We start from the raw sequence: 27,884 nt of genomic DNA on the forward strand, positions 1-27,884 counted from the left end.
CCCACATATAGCAATAAGCAACAGAAAGGTGACCAGTCAACCTTTTCAAATGGCCTTTCACTGCAGAGTAACGTGTTGCTTCATTTTTAGTAACTTTTAAACTGTTTGAGCTAGAAACATTTTTGCTGCAAATTATGCAGCGAATGGTGGATTATGTGGCAAATGCAGGAAATCCATAACTATACACAAAAAGACAAAACCACACAACTGCATAATTCCAGTTGTGCTGACTGTAAATACAAAGGTCACTATTCCTCTGCACCAACTAGGGTTCAATTATGTGTCACTCAGCTTTAACACACACATACATCTGTAGTGATGGTAGTAACTAACTGAGGTTTCATAACCTAAAAGAGTCCATTTATCTCCAGTTAGTTTACCTTGCATTTATTTTTCAAGTAAGTTATTAATATGTTATTTTATACACACTTACATGACTGTGAAACCACAAAACACATACTTTTTTTTTTTTGAGCAACCTCTCTGACTCCTGCCCTCACATCACTCCGATCACACTTATCACTTCAAGGGTTCGGAGTAAATGAAGACAGCCTGGAAATGCAGCAAATAAATATCACTGCCCTTCCAGGCCATACTCATTTACATGTACTTGCAGAGGCATTTGCGCCCCCTGGGAACATATCCATGGCCCCCCAGGGGGGCGTGCCCCACAGTTTGAAGACCTCTGCCCTAGCGCCACCGGAGCATCACTTTTTTTGACACTCTGATGGCGCTTTATGCCTGCCCAAATTTACAAGGCCACGCAAAGCCACCCTGCATGGCTTTTCATGGCCTTGTAAATACAGCCCCTTTTCATGCATCACTTTGCATGAAAGAGACGTGCAATGGGTGTTGCTGTGGGCGTTCCACCCATTGCTTTTTGATGCTGCCCCAGATTTATAAGGATCTGTAAATCTGAGGCAGTGCCAAAACCTAATGCCATTGAAAAGCAGGAGTTAGAGTGGCGTAACGAGGAGAAATAAAACACTTTTATTTCTCCTCATTTTTTTGCTCTTTCTATGTGTGCTGAAAATCTCTTTTAATGCTTGTTTATGTGCAGAAAGTTGCCTCTTCCTGCACATAAACAATCATCCCTGCAACGCAGGCACCCTTGCACCATGGCACAAGGGTGTCTGCATTGGCGCTAGGCTGCTTTTTTAGCGCCGGAGCAAGGGAAAGCAGAGGGGCATCCTGTATTCTTGTGAATATGGCACATTCCTGCGTTTTTTTAATGATGCAGCTCTGCGCTGCTAAATTGCTTGCAGCGCCGTTTCTTTGTAAATATGCCCCACGATTTGCTAGATTTTCACCTGCCCTTACTAAATATAGGTTCTTATGAATCCCTGCCTTTGCAAGGGTTTATACTTCCTTAGCTAGAAAAAAGGCACATTTTTTTTTTTTACAGAGTTTTATATAGCGCGAACTTGACCCGAATCCAATCAGGTATCAGAGCGCTTTACATAGCACCAGTTACGTTACATGAGGACACAAATTCATTCTTTGTTAGGAACGGGGAGATTAAGTGATTTGCCCAGAATCACAGGATGTTCAGCGTCATTGCCGAGACTCGAGACCAGTGCCCCAGGTCCGAGGTCCAGCGCCCTAGCCGTTAGGCCAACTCCTCTCCACCACCTTGAAAAGGCACGCTGAAAATAGGATACATCTCACACGCTCAGTGCATCAAAACATGGATTTACCGCGCCTCTATATTTTATACTTCTTGGTGCAGAGAAGATGTTTTAATCGATACCAACATTCCATAATAAGCGTGAAAATTGTCAGCCATCTTGGACTTTGCACGTTATGGCGATTTTGCATTGGACCCCTTGCCTAGTGGGTTCTGTTGACATATTTAATGAGCCCTGCTCTAAATGCTCTGGGAATTCTGTGACTTCTGCTAACACTTATGCTTGATGGGCCCATGTACAGAAAATAATTATATAATAAATCTCCTTAATGCATGCATGTAATATTTATGAGAGCCTACATTAATAGGCTGTCTCTAAAGGGTCCACAGAGGACTGCTGGTGCTTACTAAGACATGCATTTCAAGGCCTTTGAAATGAACATTGTTTCTCTTGGTTATTCTTTTGTTTTTTCGTTTAAGAGTTTTGATAATAACCATATTTTTTTTTAATGTTAATGCTTTAATATTTGGAACTCAATTAAAATAGAAATGGCAATTAAATGAAAACATACATCTTGTGGCGGGATTTACACAAACACAAACGCAAATACAGCTTGTTGTGCCGGCGGTGGGCCTCCTGCTGCACGTTTTACTCACAACAACGAAGGAGCGCCACGCTTCTGGATTTCTAAGGCACCATTCGTAATTTCAGGTCAGATTGGAACACCTTTTTGTATCCATTACGTCATCAAATATAGTTCTCAACCTACCAAAGGTAGGTATAGTTCTCTTCGACCTCACCACATATTTTTCACAAATATCTTTTCAGAAAGCTAATCAAAAAATGGAATGTATTTTGAACAGAAAATGGTCAAATATAGAGGCAGATGAGGAGCACGTGTCGGACTAAACAATCGTGAAAATGGTGATAACCCCAAAAGAGTTGACAAGCTGGTGATGGTCTCACACAGAGGTGTGACTGAAGCATCTTTGACTTTAACTTGGGTCAATATAATTTTCGGATTGCATTACCAGCGGCTGTGGTTTGTTGGTGGTCAGTGTACTTCTGGTATTTTATTGGGCAGATTATGAAGATGTGACACTGACTGACATCACATGAGATTTGACCTTGATGACATCAAAGGAAATGTTACACATACACACACCCACTTCATCACCCAAATTGTTGACAGTACTCCCACTTCCTTGCTACTCAGTCACTGATCTAGTCAATTACAATTCTTTTCATCCTCGTCATCCAATCATGATACACACACAAATTGGTCTGTGCCCTCATTGGGTGAGTTCTGTCTAAAGTGGAATGAGATATAAAGCTGCAACAAGTAAGCATCCTGCAGACGTCCTTCACCCAGCCCAGTGTCAACGGCATCCTTATCCATTACATTCGGGTGAGTTTCGGGGCATATCATCAAGGCCAGGCGATAATTATCGCTCAGCGCTCTTAGCGTGAGGATAATTATCGCCGGCCAACGCTGAATTTTATCGCGGAGATAGCGTGCTATCAGCAACGCTTATCTCCAAAGCGATAACATTCAATGCGCAAGCTGCTAACTGTGCGATTATCGCTGGAAATCCAGCGATAATCGCACAACGTTTGGCGAAAGCTTGCTGATAGGGCAAGGCAGACTTAGCCAGGATATCCACCTTCCATAGGATATCATGGCTAAGTCAGTTGAAAAGCAGGCGTAAGGAAAGTAGCGATAACCGAGGTTATCGCTACTTTTCTTGTCGCTCTGCAGGTTAGCGTGTGGCTAGATAATAGGAGAAATGTCGCTTAGCGACATTTCTCCTGTTATCTTGGGGTGGAAAGCCCACTTTGCATCTCATTAGAGATGCGAAGATGGGTGTTGGGGGAAAGGGCGATAAGGCAAGGATCCACGCGATAGTGTGACCTTGCTGGTTAGGCGATAAAATTATCGCCGCTTTCCGTCCGAAAACGGACGCTAAAACAGCGATAATTTTATCACCTGTCCTTGATGATATGCCCCTTAGTTTCTTCTGCATCTCATATGCATCGTGAAGATACAAATTCACAGTCTCATTCCCTGTGCCTCTTATTTCCAAAAATGAATTAATCTCTCGGGATGTCACTTTCACTTCACTGCATCGAAGCTAGATGACCCTCGGTACTGAACGTTTCTTCGAGCACTTAATCACAGCAATATTTGTACTATCTTTAAGGCATCTCAAATAAAAGTCTTCTAGCACCTAAACAATCTTTGGGGTATTTTCACCAGCATATTAAGAACCAAGGTATCCAAGGTATCCAAGGCTTACTGAATACCAGACTCCTGTATTGAAATTAATACCGTCACCACAAGGTCACAATTTTGGACGTTGTGGTGGCGATAGGGGTTTTGCCTTATTTACAAGGCAGCATTAAGCCCCTTACGGTGGCTTAATGCTGCCTTGTATATAAGGCACCCTTTTAAGCTATACTTGGCGTGAAAGGGGAGGGCAATGGGTGTTGCGTTGGGCATAAATATGGGGCAGCGCCAATATTAAAACCAGGAAAAACATGGTCTGACCCTGGCAAAATGAGGAGAAATGTTTAATTTCTCCTCATTTTTGCTGTTTTCATGTGTGCTGCTTTTTGCAGCGCACATAGAAACAGCAAGATGCAATTGATTGTTTAAGTGCAGGAAGGTGTTCCTTCCTGCACATAAACAATCATTAAAAAAAATGACGTTTTGCAAATTCTATGTGTGCTGCATTAAGCAGGACACTTAGAAGTTACAAAATACAATTTAAAGATTGTTTATGAGCAGGATGAGACAGCTAAATTTAGAGCCAGCGCAAGGGGAAACGCAGGGCTGCACCATTTTGTTGTAAATATGGTGCAGCCCTGCGTTCCAGAAGTGGCAGGGCACGGCGTTAAGCCAAGAAGGCTAATGCCGCGTTCCGTCACTTCCATTGTAAATATGCCCCTAAATGTGTATTCATCACCTTCAAAGTTTCCAAGCAACTTCTAAGTGTCCTATCTAGAAACCTATTGAAACCCCACTACCAATGGTTTCTACTTACCTTGAGTTGAATCCCAGCAATCCTGGGCTGCTCTGTATGGGACGGATGCACCAACATTGATCCACACCCTTTTTGGGGTGATTCACTTTCTGTAATAATTCATTACTAACCCTCATTTCATCCCGTTCTACCCAATACGTTTGAGCCTCCACTCCTAAGCATTTTTGTATGTCCAGCCCAGCTGCAGGAAATCCTGTATTTACTTCAGAGCCACATCCTATTCCATCTGTTACTTGTACTCACCATTTCTATCTACTCCTTATTTTAAGCAAAAACGTGTTCTTCCATGTTCATTCCCTCATCTTCACCTACAACTGGCAATGCAGAGACACTTTGCTGTGATGTTTCTGGCTTCTGCAAACTATTCCATGATATTTCTGAGTTCTGAAAGTTACTTTGTGTTGTGTGCAGGCATTGGTGTGCTTGTGACTCATTCATAAACACTTGTGGAGACTGCAGCCGCCCCTTACATGTGGGTACCACTATCCACAGCTTGTTGTCCATTCATATTGTGAACATAGCACCCTACAGAATGAATTAAATGCTCGTACTGCCCACATGGCACCCAAAGCCTCCTTTCCAATGATGGAATATTGCATATCTGCCCCTTGAGCAGCCAGGAGGTAAAATCAAGAAACTCCTTATGCAATTCAATCTTCTGTTCATGTAATGCCCCAAAACCAAACTTGAAGGCACTGCAGCCACCCTCTATCTTGACCACTAAAGACAGCCACCTCAGAAATCGAGCATTGGTTAGACCAAGGTGGGGGTTCTTTGCTCCAAACTTCACCGGGCAACCACCATGCCCTGCAAACGTAATTCCTGTCATGAGCGACATATTTTCAAAGAAAGACATCAGGTTCTATCTGTGTTAGTGTGAAAACATGGAGCCTGGTTTGATGTCCTTATTTGTTTTTGTTGATTGGTTGATTCGAGTTGCATAACACGCCTTCTGTACTTCTGTGCCTTAGATATTATGGAGAACATAAGCAGGGATTATTGTAATGGTCCTTGAGACTAGTTACACCTTTGAACTCAATAAGGCTTTTGCAGATCCTTTCGATAAGTCCCAGTTTTCATCATTACTATATTGATAAACTCCATACGTGTCACTGCATCATGAGTTGGAGTCGGTATGATGTGTAATATAGAGAACATTAAAAGCAATAAATAATGGTGTGGCCACACACAAACAACAGTCATACAATAAAATGACAAGTGCCAACATTCCTCTTCAAGGTGGGAAACTCCTTCAGTGCAGGCCAGCAGAAACCAGCAGCACAAATGTAAGCCAATATCAGTGGACAATTGAACTTCATAGTACAAACAATTGTGTGGTCACAAACAGGCTCTCTACTGTTTCAGAGTGTTTGTACATGAGGGAGGTGAGTGAATAGTGTCCAGTTCATTACATGCTTCCAGTGGCAGCTGATTAACTTTAAAATTGTGGGGCGATGCAGACACGTTTTGGTGGGTTCATGGGTAGATTTCAAATACAAAGCAGAAGCTCAAATATGGGCATACTTTCACACACTCCCATTCTGGTACTGAACAATCATCCACAAAGGTGATACTACAAGCCATCTCCACCAAATGTACTGCTTTGGAAACAAAAATTGAAGAAGCTGGTAATGATATAGCTCTGTTGTGCCATGAACAGAATGTGTAACACCATGAATAAAGTCAACTTGGCTGAAAAGTGTCTGTCTGTTTTAGAGGACATGGTCAAGGACCTTCAGGCCACTGTCCTGAGCCTCTCAGGTATGTCTAAAATACTTGCAGAGTGGGTGGAGGATGCTGAGAGGAGGGCATGAGGCAACAATCTCAGATTGGTTTGCGTCACTCGAGGGGGCTGAAGGTGCTGAGCCAGAGCGGTTTCCTCAAAAGTGGCTGCACTGTAGGAACTCTCCAAGGCCTTATACGCATGCTTTGTGGTGAAGAAAGCACACTGGGCGTTGACACAATGCCCTCCCTTGGAATAACACTGAGGACAATGGAAGCATGACATTTTAATAATGAGGTCAGATAAATGATTTTGAGGCATGTCCTCATGCACTACTCCCCCGTTACTGCAGTACACCTTAATATGGTACAACAACAGAAGTCTTTTGAAAGTGTACAGTACAACGATGAGCCTCAAATGCATGCTGCTATTTCAAGCATGGGTGAAGGCGATTTGCATTTCCAGGTCTTCCTTCTTTGATGCCCCTGAGACTGCATGGAACTGAGTGGCCTAATGAATAAAACTGAAGACTGATTCCCAGCGAAATGTGATCACAACTCCCCACAGCCAATGGAAAAGAGACAAGGAGGGAATAAAAAATGTCACTCTGGGATAAGGAACTCCCAGCTTTGAGGCCAGGATCCAGACTAATCCTTTGCCTGACCATCCTAGTGATGCCTTGGACTTGGACTTCCCCTACTTGCATAATCACTGGGCCTTGGCCTTCAGGTGGTACTGTCCATCGCGTGTAATCACGCTGATGACTATTTCGTCCTTTTCTTTCCAGCTAGAGCGAGATGAGCCTGTACACCCATAGAATAATCCCACATCCTTGACCTTCTAACCTTGCTTTAGCAATGTTTATTATTTCAGATGATTACTAAGGCACATTTCTGTTGTCTACTTCACCATGCCATTGTCCTCCACCTCCAGTGTTCTCTGTTTTCTGACCCCTTCATGGGTGAGACCCGTTATTTGGGTATTTACGACAGATGATTCATTACCTGGAGAATGGAGTGGTAGGGTGGAGTTTGAGTGTTCTTTACTAATTTTGGCACTGTGCGATTACTAATGTCTCCTGCAACCAAAGAAGGCCAACTAGTGTCTTCCTTCCAGATGGCAACTGAGAATGATGTAATTATGTCACCTATGAATCCTATCATGGAATGCAAACAGGCTGCCTGATAAAGTGAACGGAAGGGAAATCTTGTGAAGCATCTTTCCCGATCCCTACTCTTCCAATAATCTCATCTCCTAGGCTCTCCCTTTGACTTCCTGGACAGATAAGGGTTTGTGCCTTCCATGCCACCTTCACCAGGGGTTGAGGGATATAGTTATTCAATTAAGGAAAACTTTCCTTTCATTCTCCACTGACCTTGGCAAGCTAATCAGGGCAGATACTTAATTGTCACTAGAATTCTGGGTGGCCTTACACTGACTTGCTCCAGCGTCTATATCTGACCACTTATTTTCTCCTCTTTTCTAGACACCTTGCGTTCTGCCCTGCTTCCAGCCCCCTCCGGTTTGCTAATTATAGGGTGTAGGTGTAATCGGATGAATGTGTGAACTCCTGACAGACAAATCTTCCAATGCACATCATGCACTGATTCCACTATACTCTATAATTTAGCTACTTGCCTGGTCCAGTTACACATGACGCCTCCACTACTCTACCTCACAAGACTACACTTACTTTGAACAGTGAAATCATTCTCACGACTTGAGCATTTTTCATACTGCTTTTCTATGGACATCTTTGATGCCATCCACCTTTTCACTACTCACCTAGAAATCACATTGGGACACATCAACAGTGTGGTAGGAAAATGTGGAGGTTAAACATCTGGTGGCTGATAAACAAAGCCTTTGTTAATCTGCCCCAAGCTGAGAGTGACTCCTGTTGGGACACATCTCGAGGATAAAGTTATACAGGCACACAGCAGTGGTGGTATATGGTTCAAATCTGTTTTATTGTTTTCACAGGGATGAGAAAAGTACACAACGTGTAGCGCTACAGCCAGAGGCCCAATCCGCTGGCGGGGGTCTGACAATGCAAGATTCAGAGTAGAAACAATTTTCTATATTGTTGTCAGGTGGTGCTGGTGTGGCATCATAGCTGGCACAAGATTAGTTAGGGGTTAAGAGGTTGATTGTTGAATCCAATGTTAATCCTACAGCTGTGCTGCTGCTTTCCTTCGTGGGACCAGCTTCAAAACAATGGGAATCTTGGGCTGCATGAATCCCTTGGGGTCTAGCTCCAGGGAGGCCTAAAAGAAAGAAAGGGTGAATTTGGAGAGGAGATACACTGCATGGGAATGATAGAAAGGGCTTTCCCTCACAACAAGAATGCACTGGCACACTCAGCATAACATCATAATGCTAATTACATTTTTCAGGCTTCCACTGACTTTTTAAATGTACATCATATGCATGGGTTTTCAACCTTAATATACACTCCACGATGTCGTAATACCAGGATATGGTGAACAAAATAAAATGGACCAAAATCTCATAAAGATAAATTTGCATAGGTAAATATAAGTTTATGTTATTTAACTCCATAAATGTGTACCTTGATGATATATATCTTCAGGGTACGTAAATGTGGAGTTGAAAAGAGTAAATCAATTCTTACCTCTAGGCATTTACCTTCTGGTTATTTTCACTACGATATTTTGGAGCACAATCTTTCTGTTTTTGATATTTCGACAATCAAGTGCTGGAGAGAGATCATTTGCTACAAAACTATGGGTTTCATTGAGGGTGCATTCTCACTTGGAAGGGGAGATTCCAGCTTATTGAAGTCTTTGCAGCTGAATGCTGGTCCTCGTGTCTACATACCCATATCACGTGTCCCATATTTGCCACTTATGTCTTATGTTTTTTCTTGTCTTCCAGTGATTATGTCTCGTTGTCCCAGATTTGGTGGATGTGTCTTCCTGAACCTGTATAAGTGCCTTGTTGAGGCGGGTACATTCTCTCTGTGTCCCACTATATACATCATCCAATGTCCCCAATACCCACATTTTTCTCTTCCACGTCTCATAGTCGCCAGACCCCAAGGTCATTGTCTTGCTGAATCCGGGCCTTCCTCTAAAGACTATAGTTTCCCACAATGTGTACATCTGTTATGCTGGACCTTCTTCTAGAGACCATAGTTTCCCGCAATGTGTACATCTGTTATGCCATTGCCCCCCTTTCCTTTATCTCTAGTGCAATTTTTGTTCTGGGTAACAGTTGTGGTGTTACTCATTCTGAGGGACCCTATAGCAACTTTCTTCTTCACTGACACTGTGCGCTGAAAGACAAGGGGCCCCCCACTGACTCCTCCTGACCACTTAATTCCACTTTATGAACTTTATTTTGTGATTTGTCACTTTGTTGCTTTTGGTTTAGCTGTATTCTGCATTTGTGGTAACCAGGTTAACGAACGGTAAAGGTTTGTGAACCTGAGATAAAGTTACCATTGTTTAGCAGTAGGACTGCAGTCCTCAACTTTACAATGCATCGCTTGTGACTGGGTAAGGATTATGGGGGCATATTATCAAGGAAAAGCGATAAACATCGCATTTCCCGCTTTGTGCGAATCTGTGTAACGCTGCGTATCGCAGGATTTAATCGCCGAGATATTGCGTTATTATCAACACATATCTCCATGGCGATAATAAATCCTGCGATAGCGGCGAATTCCACAGACATCGCTGGAAATCCAGCCTGGAAACGGAAGCGATAAGCCCCATCCTTGGTAGTAGGTAGATCTTGCCTCAGCCGTACAATCTACTTGCCGTTATAAGTATGGCTAAGTCAGTTTCAAACCAGGTGTTACAAACGTGCGATAAGCGCGGTTAACGCGGTTTGTTTTATCGCATCGCGGGTTTGCTCGAGGCTTGCTAATATTGCGCTGCCGTGTCAGCGTGGAATTCCATGGAGAAATGGAAAGGAACGCCTACTTTGCATGTCATTAGCGATATTCATCGCTGACATGCAAAGTGGAGTTAAAAGGGCTGTTTAGTCAAGGAAACACGCGTTAGCGTGTCCTTGATAATTGGGCGTGAACAATATCGCCGCTTTTCGGCTGAAAAGGGCTGATAAAGTGAAGGAATTCAGCTTGATAATATGCCCCAAGAATTAAACAAACATGCTTGTGAACAGTACATTAACCATTGCATTGCCTAACGGTGTGAATGCTCCACAGTGTTATATACAGGACTAATGTTAACACTGTATTGTCACTGCGTTAGTATTTTTAATGTGTTTCATGATTTGTGAGCATTTACCTGTTCTTACTGCACATACATTTATATAATAAGATATAACTAAAAATTATATATTTACAAAAACATTATCTGGATATTAATATCATTCATGCAACTGTGAGAATTGTGTTGCGCTACACCTAGTCGCAGCCCCACGCCACCTTGGAGTCAAGGCTTGATTGCCTGTCTACATCTACCTAGAGAGTGAAGGAGGCGATGGAGGCCAACTTTCTGCCACGGATCAAGTCCCTAGAGTTCTTGTTAGTGGGGAACACCACAACCATCACCTTTGAAGCATTGAGTAAAAGCCCGACACGCCCAGCCCGAAAACACAGTACAGTGATAGTTGATATCCTGCAATCGATACTGTTGCAGGTTGTTGTTAAAAAATCAATATTGTAGTCGAACACCCTTTTTGCAAGAGTAGGATAATATTGAGCAGGCGTAAGCTAGACAAGGATCATATCTGCCTTTTTTCTGGGTCATTTAAATCTAGACACATTCATAGCAAAGACTCTGCTTTACAGTTTTCTATTTCCACTCCTTTGTTAGGAGTAAAAGTGGAACACAAACATCACAGACGATAAGCCCTGCATGACCCATCCTTATAGATGTGTTACAATCACCCATATAGGTGGAGGATGCGAGTCCTGCTAACATCTGCAGAACCCTGTCCCTACAACCGGGAGGATCATGAGAACCAACCAGTTTTGGTGGAACGAAATGGGTTAACCTCACGAGTGATGAGTGACACTTGGCAGGGCTGCACTGGTCCCATTTGTTCTTTCAAGGGCCTGCTTGTCGTGCTGCCTGGTTGCACAGTGCTGTGTGAAAACTGCCCAGTGAAGTGAACGATTATCAGAACTGATTTCTCTGAGTGATTTATTTATCATAAGGCCCTGAAAGCAAAGATCGGGCACAGCTAACCTAACAGGTTACTTACAACACGAGTATGAGTAGTGATTTTTCATTAGTGATTGAAAAGGTTAGATATTAATTAATAAATTCCATTAATAGATATAAAAATGCATTTTTTTTTAATCATACTTCTCCCTTATTTGAGTAAATGGTTGTGTATTGTGACCTTGACAAAGGCCACGAAGGTGGAAGAAACATTGGTATGTGGGTGCTTGCCGTCTGACACTTTTACCTATTTGCACATGAGCACTTACACCTAATGAGATGCATTTTCAACAACCCATGTATATAGAAATATGAGACTTTTAGTTCTCATTTTTCTTTAATTTGGAAATATCTGACAGTGAAGCCGTGGTTGGTGTTATTCACACTGCATTTGGCAGCCACAGAGGTGTTTTGTGTTACTTACACTTGTTTGTTTAATACTTCAAGTCATGTAGCACGATCCAGGTCTCCTGGAGTCATTTATTTTCAAAAAGCAAAAACAGCGAGGCATTACTGCTCGAGCCCCTGCCTTCCCCAGCAGGAGTCCCCACATTGAGCGGCACGTTGCAGCCACACCTTTAGTTCTGGCTGTTCCGTCAACAAGATATAGGGTGAAATTATCACTGGCAGAACTAGTCGTACTTTAAAAAAAAAATTGTTAATCTCTGACAGGGTGATTTTTTATGGACACAGGGTCATGGAGGCTGAACCTATTGGCAGACATCTCCGTAGCCTCATAATGAACTTGAATTTGGACAAGATTACATTTTCTGTCCTAAGACTAAAAGTGAAGGGATACTGGGAATGAAATACATGAGAAGAAAGCCCCTGCCACCCAGACTGTTGCGGCACATTTGCTCTTTATTTACTGAGTCTTTATTTATTTACCACATGGGCCCAGACTGCAGTCTTTAAATCCATCCTCAGGTTGCCAACCTGCCAGTGCTTAATTTGTAAAATATGAAGTCCAGGTGCTCAAGTGTTTGTCAGAGGACACACCTACTTTCCCCCGGCTCCACCCACTTCCTCCACTGGCCCCACCCTCTTACTCTATTGGCTCCACCCACATCCTCAACTGGCACTGCTAAAAGTCAGATGTACTTTACACAGAAAGAAACATGCATAGAAAACATTCTTACTGACAGTCCAGTGCAAAAACAACTTGTGTCTGACAGTCGGGTACTAAAACAACGTTTACACAGGAAGGCCAGTGTAAAAACAAAATTTGCATGGACAGCCCCGTACAAAAACAAATTGTATATGATAGTCCAGTGCTAAAACAACATTTACACTGACTGTCCACTGCAAAATCAACTTGTGCACTGACAGCCCAATACAAAAACGTTCAAACATGAAGACCAGAGTAAAAACATCTGCACTTGCAGTCCATTGCAAAAACAACTTTAGTACTGACAGCCCAGTGTTAAAGCAACATTTTCACTTGCAGTTCAGTACTAAAACAACATTTATACAGAAACACCAGGGTAAAAACATTTATTTTCACTGCTGATCCAGTCCAAAAACAAAGGTTTTCACAGAAAGAGCAGTGTAAAAACAACATTGTCACTGACAGTCCAGTGCAAAAGAAACATGTGCATCGACTGTACATTGCGTAAACAAACACCTGCAGTAGTCTAAGCGTGGACACTCCTCTAACCAACTTCTATAAAAACAACATTGAGCCAGCATTTTTTTTTTACGTTTTAGCAGCAGTTGGCTTGTGCAAAAGTGCCATGAATCAGTGAAAATGGTGTTTTATCTGACCCCAGTGTTCAGTCTTTTCAGGAACAGCCTCAGTAACTACATTTTAAAGATACATACACATCGATGCCAACCTTCTCTCGAAACAGAATGTGAAAAATGTGCCTTAAATTACCTCATGATATCTGGGACCAATTACCGTTTTGAATATTAAAAACGATGAAGTAATAACATGTCAGTTCGGCAAGTTAAATGAGAACCAGGAGGTTCTCTTCTGCACCCACACGAGTTCATCAAATGAAAAGGCTTCCCCGTATTTTGTAAATTGTTTCCTACTTGAAAATAATGGCAGCTTTGCCTATACGGTGACGATTCTGGTAGAAATGCTGTTGTTACTGTATCTAAATATAATAGCAGCTTTCGTATTTCTTTTAGGTTTGTTTTACCTTTTCGCAAATGAAGACCCCATCAACTGTATTCTCTTTTAAACAGCTGGTTGGACCCAACTCTCCATTGCTCATTTTTATCGAATTGGTTGAAGATTGTTTTCTGGTTCTTAAATGAATGTGTGCAACAGTGAGTTTTAAAACTGTAGGTACTCAGGGCCTTCCAGGCTAAAGCACAATAAAAATATGTGCCCAAGATCACATACACACAGGTTTTCCCTGCAAAGGAATGGGGAGCTGCTCGGGGTATCTCGAGGTTACACCACAAGTGTGGCCTTTAACTCATCTAGCACCGCTAGCTTTAATCTCACAATGTCTGGACCCCCAAGCTGCGCGCACCTCAATGGGCACACATTTTGTATAAATGTCTGAAAGACGGACCTATGACATGGGACAGATTGACTGATGTGAAAAATTCTAGAACTGTCCTGTATTATAAAAAGTATGTAAAAAATGAAGCTCTATATATTTTGCGCAATTTTTGCTGCCACAGAATACATACATTCTTTGGTGGTCACCTTGCACAAACATTTTAAACGCAGAGAAAAATGGGACGCCGTGCAAATTCTTTTTTCAGTAACGTAGTGCAGAAAAAGATCAGAATAAAATCTGTATGCATGATGAGTAAGGTGTGATGCCGTCAACATAAATCATGCACTGTGGACTTGCTGTGCTTCTATAAAGACTACAAGTATTGTGCGTGTGAGGCAGCCCCCAATTTGTTTAAGACTAGGCCACGCAGCCGCGCTGCTAAAGTCTGGGGTTAAGTAAAGTTAAAGGCCCTGCATGGCCCCTGCCCTTCTTCCAGCCTTCTACTCCTGGCCTGGCCCAGACCGGGCAGAGGCATTATACTTGCACAAGCACACGGTGCCCGGCACCGGAGGCAGGATTGCTCAGGCCAGGTCTGGGAATCGTCACTCGGTATTTCACTCACTTCGGAGTTCATGCATATTAAGTGAACTGTTAAGTGAACAACCGAGTGACGAGTCCAAGGCCTGCCCTCAGCAATCATGCCTCCGGCATCAGGCACAGGGCACCTGACCACTACAATGCCACTGCCTGGCCCGGAGAAGGACAGACGGGAGAAGGCTGGAAGGAGGACAGGGGCCAGTGCCCTGCAGGGCTGCGCGGCCCGCTTTAACTTACTGAACCACGGACTTCATGTGAAACCGAAGCTACTGCCACCCGATGATGGTGACCGTCATGTCACGCCACCCACAAGGTCATGACCCCCCCAAAAAACAGCTTCGGTAATGTAATTTCTTATTATATTATTTAAGGCTGTTACTTACGGTTACTGCTCTGGTGGTGGGCGGCCGAGCATTGGCCTGCCTGCCTGCCTTTATATTCGATAGGCGGCCTAGGCCAGGCTGCAGCTGCTGCCTGCACTACGACGACGTCGGGGCCAGGCGGGCTAACCACCTCAACCCAGAACTGCCTCAACCACTGATGACTCGTGGCGGGGACCGGTGCGTGCGTGCGAGGCGTTTTGAAAAAAATCTAGCACGCTGCCTGCCACACAGCCTTACCTCCGCAGAACCAAAACCAGTCCCCTGTCTCTGCCCAATCAGTGTCCCGCCCACCGGAAAGGTCTGCCGCCTAACTAAAGAAAGCAATTTTAAAATATGGATTGTGATCATCACGTCACTCACAATCTGATCTGCATATTGGATTCATTCATGCAATAAGTAAGCGGACCAGTATGTGAGTCATTGAGGTAATTTAATTCTATATACTGTCATACACATTGCGATATGACGTGCAGAGTTGCAGACACGTAGTGTTATGTAGACCCGGCCCTGATAAATAAGTGCCGGTGCTAAGCACCGGCACAAATTAAGCCCTGCAACCTGCTCGTCCTTCCACCTCTGGTGCTTGAACCATCATGGCTGCCACATCCCATAGCTATTAGGATACTGGCTTATACATCATCACCAGCACCCACTGTGCCTTCTTTCCTTTACTCAATGTTCCAGGGCAGAAGCCTCAAGTCCATTTCCTTGCTCAGCCAACCAAGACAGGACCACTTTCATCATGTACACGGTGTGGAGAACATTCTGCAGTAGGACTTAGTTCATCAGACTGCGGCGTGGCGCTGTATAAAGTACTTATTTGTTTAGTTTCTCTAACCTTTTTCTTTCTCTAAGTACAATTAATTCCGAAGTGTGTATCTGTAGTTTATGTGTCTTAATTTGTGATTATGGGTTAGGTTAAAGGTATAATGGTAGGGTAATGTGTAGTTCCAGGCAGGAGCCTCTTTCCCACCACATTGCCCCACAGAGGTTCTGGAGTCCGGGACAATGCAAACACCCAACATCATGGTGGCAAACCCTGCCCCCCTTCCATGTAGGCATCTCACTACTGTTTCTTGCTACTACTGTTTCAGGTAATCTGTGCCTCTATGGATCAGACAACCTGAGTGAGGATGGTGAGTGAAGCCATGAGTTGCCCCCCTGTTTTGCACCAGGCACCCACAGTCTTGCTACAACTGAACAGTTGTTCATAGAGGCAGCTTTCCGGCCCTTTAGTAGGCTGCACTAAAAAGGTGCTAATCAAAACTTGCCTGTCTGAGCTCTGCTGGGTGAAAGCATTGCAGAATTCCCTTCCCATTACTTGCCAAATTCATATTGGGAGCTAAATGTAGCTCCTGGAAACCCACTTTTATCAACCTCATAGTGCACCAAGTGAGCATATGACACTCTTGGGTATCTTTGGAGGTTTTATAATATCCCGACGATGAGGTCAAATAATTAGTTTTTACCGTAGAAACTTCCATCTATATGAGCTTGAAAACACAAGATTTTCAGATAGTTATTAGGGAGGGGAGTAACTCAATATTCAAAGTATCCACTATCCAGATTGTCACAAGAAAACATTCTCCTGTAGGAGCAAGCCATGTGAGAGCATGCAACTAAACTGTATGTAAAGTATAAAACACTTGCGGGGCTTATATTATATAGCTACGGCACCTGACAACACCAGGATAACTAATGTGATCATAGGCAGGTTCAGCTCATGCATTTGAGGGGACTCATAATAATATATTGGCCAAAAAGCTAGCAGGGTAAGATTGATCAAGAATTGCAAATGTTGTATTATGTTCCATATTTCTCAGCACCATATGTAAATCACATTCTGCCTTATGAGCACAGTTTACCCTATTATATGCAAGTCACATGTTGTCCTAACAGTTCCAGTTCCCCATACCTCTGGAATTAAATGCATCATTTTCAAGACAGTTGTGAAAGGTCCTCAGTAGGTAAAGATCTTCTGTAATGCTCCACAGGATGTAAAATACCACGGCAATGTCAATTTCAACATTCCCATGATATGCAACAGTTTGTAGAAAGGTTTTGGATGATTGATGGGAAAATGGGTGGGTAACTGGAATGCCCATTCACTTTTCTGGCTGGGTACGAAGGGCTCAGTGCGGCAGGGTAACTTGCATTGGGAAACAGGAAGGAACAGAGTTGATGATAAGTGCCTCCAAGGTAGTCTTTACCAGGTTTCCTATGTGGGAGGTGTTGTGCCTTACATTGTTGCTCAAAATCACTACAGAGGCAAGAGCATGGGTAGTGGACTTGACAAAGACTGACAGTGAGCACTAAAGCAGCAACCCTGGCAATAACCAATAACATAAACAACAAACCTGCGCAGCATAAAGACCTGGGACCATAACAACCAACTGAACACATTTTAGACAGTAACCTTAGCAGAAACCCAATGGTTAGTGCAAGAAAGCCATTAAACTAGGGACCTTGATCTGCTAGGCAGTCCTTCCTGCAATGCCTGAGGCGAGCTGGAAATACATCTCAAGCCCACTGACCTCATTGGTGAAACTGAAGCAGATCTATAATCTAGTATTCCTCCCAAACATAGTGTATTAGGAAGCAATCCTGTGCAATTGTTCCTTGAGATGCAGTAGGCATGCACCAATGTGGAAACTTGGGGACTACGCCAGGTCTTCTCGTCGGACTTCCTAGTGCCCAGCAAGTCTGGCAGTGTCCTAGTAAAGCTCTGGAGTCCTGTGGTAATGTGTGGTTGCTATTAACTTCTTCATCTCTATCAATCCAAATGAACACTATCAACCTCCTTCCAAATTCTACCAATGTCTGTGCTCAGTAAGGCTGGTTTCCAATAGAGCACGACAGTTTCTCCCAGAGATGGTAGCTCATTTCTAGTTGTTGTGGGGACATGCCTCTGCAAACCAAGTTAAGTGCTCGATAATAATGAGGACGCTTTCACCCCCCCCCCGTGAAGTGACAATGACGTTAAGTCTATACAGACCACTGCTTTGCACTAGGACATCTCTCTGATGCAGCCTGTGCAGCTCTTGCAGTGCTCCCTGCCACAACTGGCTGGACAGATCCACTAGAATTATCTTGGATCAGGTGTGAGGTTTGAAGTCTCTAAGGTATTTGAGTTGGTAAAGGGCAGTCTAGTATTTTTGTCATATTTCCCTGGATTCACATTTCAGACATAAGAGATCTATGAGAGAATGAGGCTGGATGAATGCTGTGGTAAATAAAGAACCTTTACAAGGAAGGGCAGTTGGTTGGTCAGGACCCATGCAATATTCATGGTATTTTCTGTTTGAGTCCAATACTGCAGACAGTTTTGTGCATGGATATATTACAATCTTTTGTGCCTGATCTGTTCATTTAGCAGAAGGTCAATAAATCCAATGGATATTTTACATAAAGTCTATCACATATTTATCTATATACTTTTTAATAATGAAAGAATGATGTGTGTGAGCAGATGGATTAGTGATACCAGTATAGAGCTCTTACACAGACATAATAACCATCCCCCTAGAACCAAGCTAGTCTAGCTTTTGTTAAATATTTAGTGTGTGGAGAAACACAAATAAGACAAAAAACATCAGTGATTATAATGATTTTAGAGTGATTTGAGGTTACTTTCTAATAAGAGAGACTGCTATCTAATTAGGAAAACACACTCATGTTATCCTTAGGTTGTCTGCATATCAAATATAATGACCCACTTACCTGAGACTTAGGGCCTGATTTTGTATTTGGCGGGCGGAGTGCCATCCATAGGGGCAGCAGAGTACTTTACTCCACCACCCTGCCCAGACCACAGGCTACTAAATTTAGGGGCATATGTATCAAAGAATGGTTTTGCGATTCTCAAATAGCGATTTTTAGAGAATCGCTATTTGAGAATCGCAAAACGAGATGCAATTAAAAAATTAGCAAATAATTTGCGATTCCTTGGCATTCCTTAGTTGTGATTCGCAAATTGCGAGTTGTAATTAAGGAATGGCTTCCCATTCATTTCTATGGGCCAAGAGGCCCACAGGAATGAATGAGAATTACATGCGCAATTTGCGAGGACCCAATAGGTACTCGCAAATTGCACATGCAATTTCAAGGGTGTCAAAAGGACACCCTGTTGCACCCCTGAAATATGTATGTGTGCACATGTGGCACACATGTGCCTTAAGGGCATGTATGTGCGCCACATGGCACTTTAAAAAATGAAAAAAATTGCATTTTTCAAAGAAATCGCAAATTACCACCAACTTGAAGTTGGTGGTAATTTGCGATTTCTTATTCCAAAATCGCACAACTTGGGTGCTTTTCCGCATTTCATTTAAGGAATTGCAATTTGCAATTCCTTAAATGCAATTGCAAAATAGGGGATGGCAAATTTTGCTTTTCCCTATTTTGCAATGCCCTTTTGGGATGATACATCCCAAAAGTCCTTTTCACGTTGGCAAATGGGCCGATTCTGAGAATCGGCCCATTTGCGAATGGGAAAGGGACTTGATACATATGTCCCTTAGAGATCACCACTGGTCTATCGGTGATCTTGTTGGTGAAAAACAAATAACTAATGACCCACACACCAAGTGAGTTGTTCTGGTGTCTTTATTTTAGGTTTTCTGTTCACCACAAGTTTTGCCTGGCAGTGACCTTCAGAAAAAAGGACATAAAACCATCTGCCTGGAGGGTTAGGGAGGAAGACTTGATGCTCTAACTTCAACAGACAGCATTCCAACAGGCCGTCAGAGTAACCTTTCCATCGATGGAGCCAATGGGAGCACCTTTGATGGAAATCTGACAGTCTGCATGACTCTAAATAGAGTGGGCGGACGGAGAGTTTTGCAGACAAGTTAGCAACACATTTATGACAGAGAGCCCCGTTCGCCATACTGTAAACCAGGTCCTGACCAATGCAACTGTAAATGCACTAAAACATCATGTATGAAGGAAAATCTCCTTCCTGATTAAGAGAATAGAAAATGGCGGATATTTATACTCGTTTAATGGGATTTGCTCACACAGAAATTCTGCCAGAATGGAGAAATGTACATTTCAGCAAACCTAGTACTAGAATCAGGTTTGTGAGCATTCCTGGGAGGAAACAGCTTAAGTAGGTGAGCACCACTAGACCTGCAAGCTTGTGCATAGTCACCAACAGTTTGCCATTGTTATCCATCTCAAAAGCCATATAAAATTAGCCCTGTCAATTGCATGCATAATTATGTTTACAGGGAGGAAGATAGAGTGGAACACCCAGCCCTCCAAATTGCTGAGATTGCTGGGGAAGGGGTTCCTCCATGAGAAAAGTATTTTTGCTGTGGGGAAAAATTAATATTCTGGTGCAGTATCACTTTGGTGTCAGGTTTCTGCAAACTGAAATGCACACCAGTTAAATTGTTGACTTGTGAAGTGCCCTGTACACGTGAGCACTCAATGGAAACAGTGACAGCTTCCCAAAGGTGTTGTTAGCACTCGTACCATTTTTCATGACTTTCTAAGTAGGTGAAAATCCCACAGGAACAGATTTCTGCCTTCTTAAAACATTTGCGACTTGGACCAAAAGGCTGTAATTGCTCCAACTCACCACAAACAAAAGCTTATGGCTTAATTTCCTGTTCCACAAATCTAGAATTTTCAGTACAGATGTACATTCCTATTATTGGTAAGCCTGAGCACACATTTACCCCTTCAGACTAAAAAAAAAACTATGTTTGGGTCAGCAACACATATAATGCAGATATAAAAATATGGAATAAAGTCAGATTTACCCTGGAGCTGCACCATTCTCTGCATGTATAACTCTTTGTTTGCATTCTGGTTTCCTAGAGATGGCAAACAATGGAGTCATCCATGGAAATGTAAGCAAGATCAGGCAGGAGGTTTCTATGATACAAATATTTTCTTACAGTGTGGAGAACACTGGAATAGGAGGATAGGGCTAGCAACCCAAAGAAATGCATTCAATTGAGTGGTGGGCTTTGCCCCAACAACGGTTCATATGTTCAACCATTTTTGATACCATAAAAACAGGGCATCTAACTGGCTGAACTACCTTATGCCCCTACACACATACTCACTCATGTTTACATATTCATACGGAGAAAGTGCAAGTGTATCCATTATCACTTTAACAGATAGCACCCGAAACACATTACTTGCATAGCTAGCAATCGGGCGATTCACATCTTGACATTAGCTTAGGGTTTGGTCTCTCACCGGTGTCTCTTTGCACGGCTGGAAGGAGAAGTTCTGCAGCAGGATGGTCAAAGCGACCTTCATAGAGATCAGAGCCATTCTCATACCAATGCAGTTTCTGGGCCCTGCTCCAAAGGGAAGGAAGGTGTAAGGCTCCTGAGCCTCAATGTTCTCTTTAGAGAACCTAGAAATGAAGATGAAAAATGCCATTATCAAATGTATAGAGAACAAAGTACTTCAGTGGTCAGCAAATCTTCGCGGGCACTCCCTTGACGCATCCTCTACTACACAAAGTTGAAGGATATTGTGTTGCAATCCTCTTGTACACCTTAGCATGGGCGTGAAGATCTAACCAGTGTCACTAATCAAAGATATATGGGTTAATGTACCTGAGAAAGCCTTTAAGAAAATTAATTTGTCTCAAACTATGAAAAAGTAGGGCACTCCTCAGTGTGAACAGAGTTATTACGGACGTCCCAACACAGACCCCACATGAAAGGCACATCTGTACCCCACTGGGCAAAGCACTAGCAGATCAGCCAGCAATCGGCAGCTACTGTCATTAGGGACCCAGAGGTATGTGGCTGACTTTAGTAGACAGCAGAGCAGCAGTGTTAGTTTCCCTTAGGTGTAGTGCAAGTGACATCATGCACCCCTTCACACCCTAGTGACATCACAGGACATCTGAACCTGATTATATCACACAAAGTGAGTTTGGAAGGCAAACAGGTTCACTGTAATGTACTGAGTTATGCTTTTAGTTAATCAGGAACCTATTTGAGGAGACCGATTATCTTTAAAATGACCAATGTAGGCTGTAGGCGAATATATTTTTTAATGTGTTTAATTTTTCCTCATAGGGCGGATTAGAGGGAAACATCTTAGAAACAGCCTACATGTTAGTCAAGTTGTAAAGTTTACAAACAACAAAAACATTCTCAAGTCAAGAAATAAAATGCACATTTCTAACAGAAAGAGTTAAACTCAGGCGGCGGGTTGTGGAGTGTAGTGATATCGCTGTGATGTTAAAGTGCTTTAACTTACATATTTACAAGCATTTTATTGAGTAATTTTTTTTACATCACTGTGCAGTGTAGCTTACATAGAAACAATGAAGGATCTACTAAGTGCCTGCTAGGTCATGACATTAAAACATATTTGTTTGGTTGATTACAGTGCATTTGAGTCAATTTCCACCACTACAGAGCCCAGTTTTAAGATGATTCGTAAAGCTTTTTAACCAGCAGAGAGAAATGTTGATTGATCAGCAGGAAGCCTGGGGTCACTAGAAGAAGGACAGGGTTGCAAGCAGCAGCACAGGAGTAGAAGCTGCTATCTTGGTGACCCGTAATTGAACCAAATGGTAGGCAGGATAACACAAATCTCCCTGCTTACACAAACAAACATATGGTACCTAGAAACACAAACACACATATTTTCCCTAACGAGGATAAAACATCAGCACACAGGAGCAGGTGAACAAAGGCTGAGAAATCAACAGGGAATGGTACATAGTTTTTCTTTGCTCCACTTCACTCCTCCCTTCTCACTATATTCACCCACAATTTTCCTTCATCTCCCATCCTCTTGCAAAACGCCCATCGTTCCATATAGTACCATCCTCTCAACGCTCAAACTCTTGTCAGGCTATGGCCATCGTGTATCCGCGGACACTCCTCTGTTTTCTCTTGACTCAGTAGCTAATTTTATCAACCACAACTCTTCTTATCCTCTTTGTTCAACCAGGGCAGCATTTTACATTAGGCGTATATCTCCAGATGACACCAGGAAATAGTCTTGCATACCATGCTACTTCTTCCATAAAATTCCTTCATCTTTTAGGAGGCTTATTGGAATTTATTATCCTGCAACAAGGAAGTAGGATGGCAATCGCTGATGAATGCTCCTTCCATTGACTTAACCACAGAAGTATTTATATTGTTAAGAAACCATAGTCCAGGTTTATTAAGGGTATGTGCAGATGCTCAAGCAACACTAAGCGTCACAAAGTAGCGCAAACTCCAACGACGACTCAACTTTCACTTGGAAAAGCAATTTTGTGTTGAAAGTTAACTCAGGCACTGTGCCCAAACCCCTTTATGCCATGCCCTGCTAGTGTATGCAAGGGGGAGGGGTTGTTGTGCTGGTAGCGGGCTAGAACAAAAAAACGTAGGTTTCAATGCATAGCTAGGTTTATTAAATAGTATGATCTGGCTTTGCCACAATCCTAGTGACAAAGAAAGGCATGTAAAAGCAAGGGGGAAAGCAGGTATATCGCCTGATATCTGCATCTAACATTTGGCCCTTAACCGAAAGCAGACATCTTACATGTCCCACCTGTATGCTGGTGGGGATATATAGGAATTTGTAATGGAGGTAGTACCTCCAGATCAAAGCCCACACCAGTCAGTGCAAATTTGTCTTTGCACCACAGCGCAAGGTTCTGCATCATACATAACAGCCAGATTTAGCGTGAGTACCCATAACATCATCGTAACATAACTCCGATTAGATTGTGTGGTGCACTATTTTCTATCCTTCATGTAACGAAGCACTGCAATTTTTTGGGCAACAAGGGGCATATGTATCAACATCACCATTTGCGATTCTCAAATAGCGATTTTTAAGGAATCGCTATTTGAGAATTGCAAAACGGGATGTATTTAAAAAATTGCAAACTTTTTGCGATTTCTTAAAATTCCTTAATTGCGATTAGCAAATTGCGAAATCGCAATTAAGGAATACCTGCCCATTCATTTCTATGGGCCAGGAGACCCATAGGAATGAATGGGAAGTAATTCTCAAATAGCGAATCGCAATTTGCTAATCGCTATTTGAGAATAATTTCAAAGGTGCAAGGGTGTCAAGATGACACCCTGATACACCCCTGAAATTAGCATGTGTGGTCATATGGCGCACACACATGCCCTAAGGGCATGTATGTGCGTCACGTGGCACTTTGTAAAATTACAAAACATGCATTTTTAAAAGAAATCGCAAATTAACACCAACTAGTAGTTGGTGGTAATTTGCGATTTCTTAAGGATTAATCGCAATCCTTTGGTGAGTGTTACATTTCATTTAAGAAATCGCAATTTGCGATTTCTTAAATGCCTACGCAAACTTAAGAAATCGCTAAATTAGCGATTCCTTAAATTTGCGTTGGGATGTGGCTCATACATCCCGTTTTGCGAATTTTTAATCGCAAACGCTGTATTTTGCGAATCGCAGCGTTTGCGACTAAAAATTTGCTTGATACATATGCCCCCAAGTCCTTAAATAAGAGACAATAATCTAGGCCCACACCTCTTTCCATCCTGAAAAAATGGTTTACTAGCACCGAAAACAAACTTTAGAGTACTCCCACCTACACAAATGAGACCCAAGATATCCAATGCCATTTGATCACTGTACCACTCAGTGGCAGTGGCAGAACCGTGGGTGCCTCAATCACCTTTGGAAGTTTGCCGCCTTGCAAAGGTTTCAAGCGACATCTGACTGCCCTGACTACATACCAGTTCATACCTGTTGTTAAAAATGGGGTCTCTAGTATGCAGTGGATTACAACCTGCCCAAGTATGGACCCTAACTCTAGGCAGGGTAAGGGAGTCACAAAGCCAAGATTACCCCTGCTCATCCCCATGGTAGCTTGACATGAGTAGTCAGGCTTCTCTCAGAGGCAATGTGTAAAACATTTGCACATTCACACACTGTAACACAGTAGAAACACTACAAAAAAGAGTCCACACCAGTTTAGAAAAATTGCCAATCAGTGCTGCAGGGCCACAAGAAGCATTTGATTTACAGACCCTGGGCACACCTGGTGCACTTTAGTAGGGTTTTACTAGTATATCAAATATACCAATCATAGATAAACTAATACAATTTGCACAGTGAGCACTTTAGAACTGGTCAGCAGTGTTAAAGTGCCCAGAGTCCTAAAACCAGAAAAAAACGAAATGCAGCACACAGTAAAAAAACACAGGAAGTTAGAAGCAAAAACACTGGGGAAATAACGCCAAAGATGCAAGGTTTAACACCTGTCTACCAGTAGTCTTGTCTTATTGTCTGTTTCATCCTTGCAACCTCAGGACCCTTCTGAATGTCTTGTTAAATCAACCTCAATCTGCTACCCACAGTGGTGCATCCTGGTGCCAAATAGCTAGACTCTGGACAACAGTAAAGTGTGTTATTGAGTTAATGACCAGGTTTTAAGCTTCTCTCTGTACACAGATTCATAAGAGAGAGGAATGGCAAAAGTCTAAGGGAAGGATGTTCTAAAGCATAGGAGCCAGGAAGCTGAAATAGTGTCCCACTTGGAATCGTCTTGCTGAACCCAGAATCTTGGCCAGATTGCAATCAGATTACAGCTGGATAATAGCAGATGGGTTCATAGACGTCAATTGAATTACACAAATACCTGGGGCCTGTGTTGTGGAAGGCCATGTACACTGGGCGGAGAACCTTGAAACCTGCTTGATCTAGTGAAGCTCCACCAGATGACTAGTGATGGGGTGATTACAACAGATGTTGAGATAGCTGCTGCAGTCTGGAAATTTTGGGGGCACTTCAGGAGATATTTAGGTAGTCCAAAGTGCAATTAATTACTGTGGCCTAGGTAGGAAGTAATAAATTGTCAGGGACTCCGGTGCCCAAAGCTTTGCACAAAAGGCGGCAGCCGGAGCAATTAAAAGATGACAAGCTGAATACCAAGGTTTGTAGTCTTTAATCTACTACCAGACACTCCCTACCACTTTTTCTCTGACGGCTTTGCAGTCTTTCGGTTCCTCCATCTTTCCCTTTTACCCATTTGTGCGCCTTGTAAATACCTGATAGGGACCAATAGGTGCCAGTCCCCCAAAATAAGTGCTGGTTGTCCCCACCAGATACCACCAGCTCAAATTAAACACTGTGCCTAGTTTTCAAAAAGGCAATCACAATAGTGGGTGCAGATTTCACACAAGGTTTTGCGACTTACCTGTTATTTTGTGATGCACCCTATGTTCTACTAGAAACTTTTGTTTTTAAACAGCCTCGGTTCTGTTAATTAACAAGTGGTCCTTTAAAAAAATGTTGACCCTTTCAGGAGATGTCTCCTGACTCGATACACCCCGCTAGAATTCCCAAAGGAGAAGCGGCCCAACGACAACACCTTGTACTCATCTTAGGAAAATTAGGTCACTATCAAATTTATGTTCAGTGCATGCATCCTTCTGGTAACGATCAGTGTTAATTTTAGCCAGGCAAGCACAGCCAATTCTCGGGTTCATTAACTTGACTTACAATCTCCTATACTGTGCTGCAGCACATAATATAGCCTTACATCCCGCTGCGGAGTGATATACCAGTTGTTAAAGGCCCTGAAACCGAGTCATAGACCCCAGCAGCAGGCGGAGGGCTATAACGAGGGTGAGGGCCTTTAAACACCTGTACAGCCTGAGGCACAAGGGCTATAAGGCTATTAGAACATTTCACCCAATGTTCTGAATTAAAAAAAGAGAAACAAGAAGACAAACAATGGAATGTTGGTGCAGAAGGCTCATACTAGCCACTACAAGCCCGGAGCTACTCCATTGTCTTCAAAGGAGCTCTCAGCATTCCAGTGTTCTAATGATGGTTGAAGCAATATTTTTATTGGTGCTCCCTTTTGCACTTTGCTCTTAACAATTCTTCTTTACCCTCTGCAATTCTATCTTTCCCATTACTCCCCAGCCCCAAGGTTGGCGCTACCTTTCGGGCTTGAAAGCCTCAGGCTCTTCCCAGTAATCGGGGTCTCGGTGTAGTACATAGGCTGGGATTAATGTCACAGCGCCTTTTGGAATGGTTACTCCTTTGATCTCAATGGTGTTTTTGCAGACCCTTTCAATACGTCCTCCAGGGGGGTAGAGCCGCAGGTTTTCATTAATAACCATGTCGAGATACTCCATCTGCATTAGTGCATCATATGTGGGAGGAGCCTAGAAGTACATATAGAGAAAATGGTAAGTTATGGTGGTGCAATGTACAAACAATGTTTTGGCAACACTCAAAGTGTGTAATCCGAGTGAGCAAGCTAGGAGTCTTATTTTTATCCCATCATTACGTGTTTGTCATTTTGTTACATGTAATTAACTGTTTTTCATGTTTAAATGCTGTTTTCTGACACTTTTCTGGCAAATTTTCAGTACTCAGAGTCATTTTAGTCATTGTAAAGGCAAGTGCCACCAGTTTGTAATATGCTTCAAAAATTTCAAAAGGCAGTTGCCATAGTACTTCTGCTCTTCTGGTGAAGGATGCCGGGCCCCAGAATCACAAACGAATGGCAACACCAGAAGGAAGTGAGACTTTATAGTATGAAAAATGGTGGTGTGGCCGTATTTAAGTCTGCTTTGAGTGTTATTAATCCCAGTGAGGTGAGCTAGTAAGCAAGGTGTTACTTTTAGATTTGCTGTCTAGCATATGTACTTTTTAAATTCATACACAATATATAAGGGATAATGTCCTCCCTGCTGTTCATTGTAAGGATTTTGCAAGTCACAGAGGAGTTCCATAACCATATAGAGGACCGAGGCCGAAGGCTGAGTTTCTTCATAAGGTTATGGAATTCCAAGGTGACTTGCAATGTCCTTGTCATGTACAACAGGGCATACTTTATCCCATATAATATATGGTTACACCGTTACCTTTCCCACAAACCACTTAAAACCTTGGTTCTAA

General features: G+C 42.7%; 1 pseudogene across 1 annotated transcript in view; it reads right to left on the reverse strand.

The window, feature by feature from the left end:
* Positions 1-8,346: 8,346 nt before the first annotated feature.
* LOC146796554 (cytochrome P450 3A5-like) overlaps positions 8,347-27,884 on the reverse strand; it is a 152,356-nt pseudogene continuing 132,818 nt past the window's right edge. The window contains exons 11-13 of the transcript XR_014969636.1: positions 26,919-27,145; positions 21,210-21,372; positions 8,347-8,662 (exon numbers count right to left, since the gene is read on the reverse strand). The product of XR_014969636.1 is annotated as a cytochrome P450 3A5-like (transcript). The remainder of the gene's footprint in view (positions 8,663-21,209; positions 21,373-26,918; positions 27,146-27,884) is intronic.

The sequence above is a fragment of the Triturus cristatus genome, chromosome 10, assembly GCF_964204655.1.
Source record: "Triturus cristatus chromosome 10, aTriCri1.1, whole genome shotgun sequence".
NCBI lineage: Eukaryota > Metazoa > Chordata > Amphibia > Caudata > Salamandridae > Triturus > Triturus cristatus.